This window comes from Triticum urartu, chromosome 5A (assembly GCF_056163025.1).
Source record: "Triticum urartu cultivar PI428250 chromosome 5A, HENAU_Tu73, whole genome shotgun sequence".
NCBI classification, from domain to species: domain Eukaryota; kingdom Viridiplantae; phylum Streptophyta; class Magnoliopsida; order Poales; family Poaceae; genus Triticum; species Triticum urartu.
The window spans coordinates 548,244,487-548,255,132 of record NC_141877.1 but is presented as its reverse complement, the minus strand read 5'-3'; the positions used below and the strand labels follow the sequence as shown (position 1 = coordinate 548,255,132).

General features: G+C 41.3%; 1 pseudogene; it reads right to left on the bottom strand.

Moving 5' to 3' along the window:
* Positions 1 to 4,713: 4,713 nt before the first annotated feature.
* Positions 4,714 to 10,646, bottom strand: part of LOC125529660 (uncharacterized) — a 53,960-nt pseudogene continuing 48,027 nt past the window's right edge.

Sequence of the window (10,646 nt, the reverse complement as noted above, 5' to 3'; positions counted from 1 at the left end):
GTGTGGGTGCTGTCCGGACACCCGCAAAGCCACCCACGTTTGTCTCTGGTTTGCGCCAGAAAGTGCGTTCGGACCGCCCTGCGGAATGATAGGGTCGTGTTGGATGACTTCTATGATCCGGGCTACGCGGTCCAAACATATGCGGGCTGTTTGAGAGTCCGTATTGGAGATGCCCTAAAGCAAAAGTTTTGTCATTAAATGTGACTTTTGAGGCATCCTGGAGATGCTCTAACAATATCAGCTCATGTTGCATACATTTTGAGATACTAGGTACCTTCCGCAGGTGTGAATTTCTTCACTGTGATTTTATTCAGTAACTTTTAATTTTTACCAACTGGTATGAGGATACATGTTTTATGTCTTCGTCCATATCTTGGATGAAAGTGTTTTTACTTGCCCTCGTTTTCTTCATTTTTACAAATCTTTTGGGTGTTAGCGCACTTCTCAACGAACACTGAAATTTCGTTGCCTCTAAGAGATTTCCTTAATCTTCGAATTTCATTACAATATACTACATTCTGGAGTGAGGACAAAATTACAATTTTCCATTTATTATTATATGGGTGTTAATAGTAATACACGCATTTTAATGCCGTTGAACAGTTTATAAATATAATACACATGCTATGTTATCTTGTGAGCAACAACAGAATGGGAAACAATTTTGTCGATCAAGTCCTCTCGAACTCGACCACATTTCAGCACAAACATCTTAGCAAACTAAAATTGTCAGTCAAGAACAAGGTTTTCATATATTATCATGGAAGTGGAGTAGTTTCACAGAAGAAAAATCCCATTAAACAACCATGCAGCAAATTATGTTATTACGTGACAAAGATGAGATGATTCAACATTTTTTTTCAGTTGCAATATTGGTTTCGTGGCCCAGTATAGTAATGAATCCAATGTAAGTGTAATTTGAAGAAACTTGATTTTTTGTATGGTTCAAAAATTAACGCTCCGACTGCGACTAACATGGATATGGTTTCTAGAAACCCAGCCCACCAACTTTCTAACAATGCTTTCAATATGCATTACCTAATTAGTAGCACTAGCCAGCATTTGTTTTTCTTATAACAAGTAGAAAAACGGCCATTTGTCCCGGTTCGTAAGGCCCATTAGTTCCGGTTTGGCTAACCGGGACTAAAGGGTCGTTACTAAAGCCCTAAACCTTTAGTCCCAGTTCTTACACCAACCGGGACAGATGGGCCTCCATGTGGCCGCTGCAGCGAGCCCAGGCAGGAGGGCATGTGGTCCCGGTTGGTGGCACCAACCGGGACCAAAAGGCATCCACGCGTCAGCAGCTGGCAGGAGCTGAGGTTTTTGTTTTTTTTAAAGGGGGGTGGTTTAGGGGGTTTTGGGGGTTAATTTAGGGTGTTAATTAGCTAGCTAATAGAGAGAAGTGTCCCCTCTTATCTCCGTGCTTGGTTTACCAACGCTACTGCTATGCCTAAACGTGGCTTAGATTCAAGTGAAGGCAACATATATGTGGTGCATGTCGAAATTAATACTAATCCTAACTTGATCAAGTTTGGATTAGTACTACTTTCAACATGCACCACATGCATGTTGCCTTCACTTCAATCAAATCCACGTTCATTTCACCCACTGATATATAATAACTCTTCATGCTCGCATCATGCATCATCATAATAACAAGTCCTACTAATCATCATCATACAACTTCTACTCCTTATTAATAATAAGTCATACGATCATCATCCTCATAGTCATCGAACCAACCCTACTTAATTGTTCTTAGCGCATGATCATCAGTACAAGGTAGGACCTAAATACCCTCTTGAATGTAAAATAGCATAAAACAATATATGTCATGACTCTCCATTATGGAGAATGGAGATAATCCTGTCTCCAATTCTTGCGCTTGGCTTCCTTTTGCTTCCAAGAACCTCCTTACGACTGTCCATACATTTTTTTCCATTCTGTGATTTTCATGTCTCCACTTCTTTTAGAAATTCGATATGGACACGTGAGATTCGAAGGAAGACCTGGCTGCATGTTCAAAACATTAAGGCGGCCATTCGGATACATCAGATGAGGCACCCAATCATCCAGGATTTTCTGTTGAAAAACATAGTAATAACTTCGTAGTTAGCAATGTAGTTAAGTTTTAAAAGAATTTATGCAAAAGATGCACAGATGTCGTAATAGTAAAAAATCTTACCATGGCATCTCCATGGATGTTACCGTAGTTCAACACGTGCACTAGTGGCACGTACTGACCATAATGTGGAGGAGTTTTATTATAGATATTGTAATTCTCAAGATTACTACAAAATGCGACTAGATGATTTTTTCTCCTGATAAGATAACTCAGAGCCATCGGTGTAGTAGGTTCTGTACCATGTTCTGCACATTATTTGAACAATGAAAATTAGATGTCAATGGAAATAAGCTGACAACTATTTTGAAATGAACCATATAAATTAGTTAATAACTATGTTTGAGAAACTCATATAGCGGTAGAATTGGAAGCGTATCAACAAGGACCCAAATGTCCATATTGTCTTGGTCGATGTTAGGATCAGCAAGATCCATGGTGACAAGCATACCCTCATAAAAACCATACATTTTGCAAAGTTCTTCCCAATGTTTGCAACCAAAATGGGTTACACTCTCAGAATTATACTGATTTACTTGAAAATCCACATCATGATGGGTCCTTAGGTGAATTTTCTTTGTTTCGAAATTTTCATCGTCTTCAAAACCCATCCTCTTCAAGACATAGCGTCTTGCATGGCTTGGGATAAACTACTCAAATTGTAAAAGATGAAAATTACACGTTAAAATAGTTGAAGTCATGCTTAATTACGAAAAAACATACTTGTCTTCGTTGCGTAATGTTTCAACATCGAAGGTGTCCTCGAGCTTAATGCTGAAGCGCCGACCTTTGTCCAAGTGAGGCCTATCGCACAAACCTCGGTCGTCGTGGTACCAGTCGCACTCCCCCGGGAGACTTTGGTCGTCCGAGTACGACATTACCTATGTTCCTAATTCAAATATTAAGGTTGTACAATTAAATATATGTACTAAAAACCCTATAAACTATCAACTAATCAAATGCATAGGCCTTGCATAGTGCTCTCAAATTTTAGCATTCAAAGTAGAGGTAGTATTCAAATTAGCATGCATTCAATTATAAGAAAAACTACATCATCTCTTGCGTCCGTACATCGTCGAATATTATCACTATCATACATATAGCATCGCTAATACGGCTAGCTAGAACCGTAGCACCCGACGGGTATCGGCGCGGGCGGTGGACACCCAAAGAGAAGAACCATCATAGGATCATAGCTCTAGTGAGATCCCTGAAGAACCTGCCAGGTATTGTCGAACCTGCCCTCCAACGCAACCATGTAGCGACGGATGTGCTCGTCCTCCTTGCTGACACAGTGACATACCACCTCTGCGTGTCCGGAAGCCTCGGCACCGTCATTGGCCCATGCGACCGCCACCAAACAAGGTTCGGGTCAACGACGTGCTGGCTCCTCACCAACCTACGCCCCCCGGAAGGTAGCACCTCACAATACCAACCCGGCGGAGCCCAGTCCCAGACATGGCCCCTCTGAACAAGTAGGCCTCATCCGCCGTGTCGACGACGAGGATGCGGGACATGCATCGTCGACGTCGATGCGGGAATAATTGCTTGAACTAAAAAAATAAAGTAGTTCTATTAATTTTATTACTAAAAATAAACTACTTCTATAGTAAAATAAAGTAGTTTTATTAAATCAACTAGTTCAACTACTAAGCACTTATTATAAATAAAATAAAGTAGTACTTACTAAAAATAAACTAGTTTAACTAGTTATATTATTTCTCTAACTAATTATATTAAACACTTTCTAAGTAGTACTTACTAAAAGTTATCGGGGAGGGAGCGTATATCGACAACGACATACCCGATAAAAAATAAGAAGAGGAAGAAGAAGAAAAAAAGAGGAGAAGAAGAAAGGAATAGAGGAGGAGATCGAAGAAAAAAATTAAAAAAGAGGAGAAGAAGAAGGAATAGAGGAGAAGAAGAAGAAATAGAATATTCGGAATAATATTCTATTTCTTCTTCTTCTCCTCTTTTTTGTTCTTCTTTTTCATCTTCTTATTTATTTCTCCTCTTCTTCCTCTCTTCTTCTTCTTCTTCTTCTTCTCCTTCTTCCTCTTCTTATTTTCCTTTTTCCTCTCCTGCTATTTCTTCTAAATATGAACATATACATAAATGACTTTGATCATACACAATTTTCCTATACATACACAATATGAACATATACATAAATTGACAAAGAAAATTCTATGAACAAAAAAATCATAAAAATTCTATGAACAAAATTACAACAGAAAAAAATCATACAAATTCTATGAACAAAATAAAAATTCCCCAGTCAAAAAAAACAAAATAAAAATTCTATGAACAAAATTACAACAGAAAAAAATCATAAAAATTCTATGAAAAAAATTGACATATTCTTTGCATATGAACATACAAACATTTGCATATTCAACAATAATATCAACAACAAATCTATGAACAGAAAAAAATTCTAACTTTTGCATATTCTTTTATGAACAAATTACGACAACTAAACATCTAAATTAATACAACTACACATCTAAATTATTACAACTACACATCTAAACTTAATTAGCTAGAAAATGCATATGCAGATAAGGCGCCCGACGACGAGGAGAATGAGCTCACTTCAGGGGGGCGGCGACGAGGAGGCAGGGCACGGGGACGGCGATAGCGACGAGGAAGCAGGGCACGGCGATGGCGACGGTGGGGTAGGGGCGTGGCAATGGGCGACGAGAGGAGGCAGGGCCGGCGGCGTCGGGGCAGGGGTGGCGCGGGGCGGCGACAGTGTCGGGGCAGCGCGGGACGGCATCGGAGGCAGGGGCGACGACGGTGACGTCGAGGCAGAGGGGCAGCAGCCTGGCGGCATCGTCGGGGCAGGATCGAAGAACTGAACGAAAATATTCACAAGTGATGTATATATAGACGGAGCATTGGTCCCGGTTCGTGCCACAAACCGGAACCAATGCAACCCTTTAGTCCCGGTTTGTGCCACCAACCGGGACCAAAGGTCTCTTTTCAGCAGCCCAAAGGGCGGGAAGCAGAGCCCTTTGGTCTCGGTTGATGCCACCAACCGAGACTAAAGGGGGGCATTGGTCCCGGTTGGTGCCACGAACCGGGACCAAAGGCATCCTTTCATCCCGGTTGGTGCCACCAACCGGGACCAAAGGCCCTGTACAGGAACTGCCGCGATGCGGTGGGATGTTTAGTCCCACCTCGCTAGCCGAGAGGTGCTCGGAGTGGTTTATAAGCCCTGCCAAGCCGACCACTCCAAGCTCCTCTCTACTGCAGGCTTACAGGCCTAAATCCACTCTCTATGCTTGTGGGCCTACTAGGCCTACTGCGGGCCTGCATCCTGGCCCAACTAGCGGGTTTCTAGTCGTATGCAGGCCATGGTGGCCCAGTAGGCGGCATTTTTTTTATTTTTTTCCAGTTTTTTGTTTTATTTAATTTTTTTCTACTTACAGCAAAATACTTACTAGTTTTTCAGTTATTCTTTTTTATTTTAGGTAATACAAATTATAAACTTTCTGTTAGTGCCATTAATTTTCCAATTTGAATACTTTGAAACTTATGTGAATCACAAGTTTGTGATTAACTTTAGTATAAAAATATATTTTGGAGTGATTATTTTTCCTGCTATTTAATATTACTGTGTTTTATCATTATATTCAAAAACAGTCTTCGTTATTTTAGTTTCTAACAAAAGAAATATTTATGATTTGCTATTGAAGTTTCTAACAAAAAAGTTCTTTATGAATTTTTTTTCTTATAATGTTTTGAACAGAAAATATTTTGATAATTTCAGTTGCATAAATTTTATATAATTTTAGTTTCAACAATACTAGAGGTTTGTAAAACTTTTTAGTTGATTCCTTTTGCTTTTAGAGTTTCATTAAAGTTTTCTATTTCATTCTTTTTTCTATTAGAGTTTCATTAAAGTTTTCTAGTTCATTCTTTTAGTTTATTATTTTTGCCATTAGAGTTTCATAAAAGTTTTCCAGATCATTCTTTTTTATATTAGTTCATTCTTTGAGCTAAATGACCCTGAAATTGATAAGCACTTCAGATGAACTCTGAAAAGGTTGAAAATTGGCATGGCATCATCATTTCACCCACATAGCATGTGCAAAAAAGTAGAGAGGGTTACGGAAAAAACTGGATGCACTTTGTTACAAAATGGACAACCTCTTAAGAAGTATCAGGGTTTCGGATGAAAACTCGTATGTTACAAAGAGATTTCATTTTTTGAACTTATTTGAACTCCAGACTTTTTGTGTGTTCGAAATGCACCATTCAAAGGTTGAAAGTTGAAAAGCATTTCGAATTAACTCTGAAAAGGTTGAAAGTTGGCATGGCATGGTCATTTCACCCACATAGCATGTGCAAAAAAAGTAGAGAGGGTTACGGCAAAACTGAATGCACTTCGTGTATAAAACGGACAATCTCTTTCGAAGTATCAGGATTAGGGTTTAGGGTTTAGGCATCATCATAATAGTCGTGGAGAGAAAAGTCTTCACTTTTTCTTCGCTTGTATCCTTTGCTTATTGCGCCGTAACCATGGATAATTTTCATCATTTATCAAGGTGCTTGGGTCAGCCTTGACTTTAAAGGGATGAATTTCATGAAACTTTTCATAATCTTCGGACATGTCTGTATTTCCCTCCATTCCCATGATGTCTCTTTTTCCTGAAAGAACTATGTGGCGCTTTGGCTCATCGTATGATGTGTTCGCTTCCTTATCTTTTCTTTTTCTCGGTTTGGTAGACATGTCCTTCACATAGAAAACCTGCGCCACATCATTGGCTAGGACGAACGGTTTGTCAGTGTACCCAAGATTGTTCAGATCCACTATTGTCATTCCGTACTATGGGTGTACCTGTACCCCGCCTCCTGACGGATTGACCCATTTGCACTTAAACAAAGGGACTTTAAAATCATGTCCATAGTCAAGTTCCCATATGTCCACTATGTAACCATAATATGTGTCATTTCCCCTGTTGGTTGCTGCATCAAAGATGACACCGATGTTTTGGTTGGTGCTCTTTTGATCTTGGGCGATCGTGTTAAATGTATTCCCATTTATCTCGTATCCTTTGTAAGTCAATACAGTCAAAGATGGTCCCCTGGACCACAAGTACAACTCATCACAAACAGTGTTGTCACCTCTGAGACGTGTTTCCAAACAACTGCCAAAAGTGCTGATGTGTTCACATGTAATACAGTAGTCACACTGCTCCGGGTGTTTGGAGCGCAGACTGTTCTTGTGTTCATCGACATACGGGGTCACCAAGGTAGAGTTCTGTAGAACTGTGTAGTGTGCTTGAGACCAAGAATCTCCGTCCCTACATATTATTGAGTCCCCTCCAAGCGTGCCTTTTCCAGTCAGTCTCCCCTCATACCGTGATATAGGGAGACCTATCTTCTTAAGGCGAGGAATGAAGTCAACACAAAACCCAATGACATCCTCTGTTTGATGGCCCATGGAGATGCTTCCTTCTGGCCTAGCACGGTTACGGACATATTTATTTAGGACTCCCATGAACCTCTCAAAGGGGAACATATTGTGTAGAAATATGGGGCCTAGAATGACAATCTCGTCGACTAGATGAACTAGGACGTGTGTCATGATATTGAAGAAGGATGGTGGGAACACCAGCTCAAAACTTACATGACATTGCTCCACATCACTCCTTAGCCTTGGTATGATTTCTGGATCGATCACCTTCTGAGAGATTGCATTGAGGAATGCACATAGCTTCACAATGACTAATCGTACGTTTTCGGGTAGAATCCCCCTCAATGCAACCGGAAGCAGTTGCGTCATAATCACGTGGCAGTCATGAGACTTCAGGTTCTGGAACTTTTTCTCTGGCATATTTATTTTTCCCTTTATATTCGACGAGAAGCCAGTTAGGACCTTCATACTGAGCAGACATTCAAAGAAGATTTGCTTCTCTTCTTTGGTAAGAGCGCAGTTGGCAGGACCTTCATACTGCTTTGGAGGCATGTTGTCTTTTTCGTGCAAATGTTGCAGGTCCTCCCTTGCCTCTGGTGTATCTTTTGTCTTCCCATACACGCCCAAGAAGCCTAGCAGGTTCACGCAAAGGTTCTTCATCATGTGCATCACGTCGATTGAAGAGCGGACCTCTACCTCTTTCCAGTAGGGTAGGTCCCAAAATATAGATTTCTTCTTCCACATGGGTGCGCGTCCCTCAGCGTCATTCAGAATAGATAGTCTGTCGGGGACCTTTCCAAAGACTACGTGTAAATCATTGACCATAGCAAGTACGTGATCACTATTACGCATGGCGGGCTTCTTCCGGTGAGCTGTCTCGCCTTTGAAATGCTTGCCTTTCTTTCGACATTGATGGTTGGTCCGAAGAAATCGACGATGGACCGGGTACACATAATTCCTGCATTTGTCCAGGTATATACTTTCGGTGTCAGCTAAATAGTCCGTGCATGCATGGTATCCCTTGTTTGTCCATCCTGAAAGGTTACTGAGAGCGGGTCAATCGTTGATGGTTACAAACAGCAACGCGTGTAGGTTAAATTCCACCTGTTTGTGCTCATCCCACACACGTACAACGTTTCCATTCCACAGCTGTAAAAGTTCTTCAACTAATGGCCTTAGGTACACATCAATGTCATTGCCGGGTTGCTTAGGGCCTTGGATGAGAACTGGCATCATAATGAACTTCCGCTTCATGCACATCCAAGGAGGAAGGTTATATATACTTAGAGTCACCGGCCAGGTGCTGTGAGTGCTGCTCTGCTCCCCGAAAGGATTAATGCCATCCGCCCTTAAACCAAACCATATGTTCCTTGTGTCACCTTGAACTAAAGATTTTCTTCAGATGAACAGGTCCAAGGTTGTTTTGGTAGTGATGTATGGCTGTAAAAAAGTTGAAGTTCTAAAGCTTTTTTGTCACTGTTGGTATGATTTATGATCCTACTTTTCAAACTCTACTGATCTGTAGTTGATGCAACTTTGATCCATCTATGTCTTGTTTAATTTATTGTTACGGTAGCTCTCGTTGGAACGGCTACTCCTAGTAGAGCTCAGTTATGTTGGGTACCTTTTTTGTATTGAAAATAATATACAATGCTAAAATTGGCATGCTTAGTTGCACGAAGAGGTATTACAAGTTTCACACAAGGTAGAATAGTTTGCACACTTAAATACATAGAGTTGCATAGAGAGGAATTACAAGTTTTGCAGGATGCAACACAGTTGCACAACCATGCTTTTGAAGTTGCACATTGATTGCCGGATAGTTGGTCAGGGCAGCCGCCGAAGTTGCAGATCCTACTGGTAGGGGTAGTTGGGTGCAGGGGTTCCCACGGCCCGCCCATAGCAGTGGTTGGGGTCCGACTGCTAGATCCATTGTGGCTGCGGTTAGTAGGTCGCCGAGGAGATCCCATCCATGGAGCCAGAGCAGCAGCACACAACTGCCTCCTCATGTCTCCTTTTGCTTACACATATACTTAGTGGGCTGCAATGTAGTCTAGTTGCACACACATTGATATTTTGTTGGTAGGATTAGTTGCACACACATTTGCTCAGTTGGCGTGGCGTGAAGATGCATAGCTTTTGTCGCGTGCTGCGGTAGGGTGCATAGGGGCGGAGGGATGATGCAGAGTTGCTGCCGTGCATGGCGGCGACCATGAGGAACCGCTTGCGGCGACAATGGTTGCTCCGGGTTGCGGCAGGAGTCAGTCACAGGGGTGGGCGAAGCTTTGTTTCTGCGTTTGCATGGGACTTCGACGAATTGCTAGTCATCGGGGGGCTGACTGCATTGCATAAGGCCTGGTCGTTTTGCTTTAGGTGTCCAATTTTAGTTGCTTTTAGACAGGTCTGGTGAAGTTGCAGACAGAGCAGTACCTAGTTGACAGTCAGGTTCTATAGTTGCACAAGAACCTCTAGGTAGTCGAGTGGACTACATAGAGCATGTTTAGTCTGGGGTGTATTTTTGCACATACATGTATGCTTAGTTGGCTTGCATTGTTGTCTAATTGCACACACTGTTTTAGTAGTTTTGTCAAGAATCAGTATAAGTTCCATACCACACAGATGCTTAGTTGGTTTGCTATCGTTGTTAAGTGAACAATCGATTGCATTTTGCCGATTATATGACGCGCTTGCTGCCAATGATGTTTTTTTTGCATTTAATCGTATGCTACATGATTTTGTTCTTGTTTTTCGTGGCTGTGACTTGATATGTCTCCACCGTATCTATAATTTTTGATTGCGCCATGCTATTATATTATCTGTTTTGGATGTTTTATATGCATTAATATGTTGTTTTATATTATTTTGGGGACTAATCTATTAACCTAGAGCCCAGTGCCAGTCTCTGTTTTTTCCTTCTTTTAGAGTTTCACAGAAAAGAATACCAATCGGAGTCCAAACGGAATGAAACCTTCACGGTGAGTTTTCTTGGACCAGAAGACACACCAGAGACTTGAAGATCAAGTCAGAGGAGCCACGAGGCGGCCACAAAGACGGAGGGTGATATGTCCATTTTGCATCATGTTTTCTTACTGTTATTTA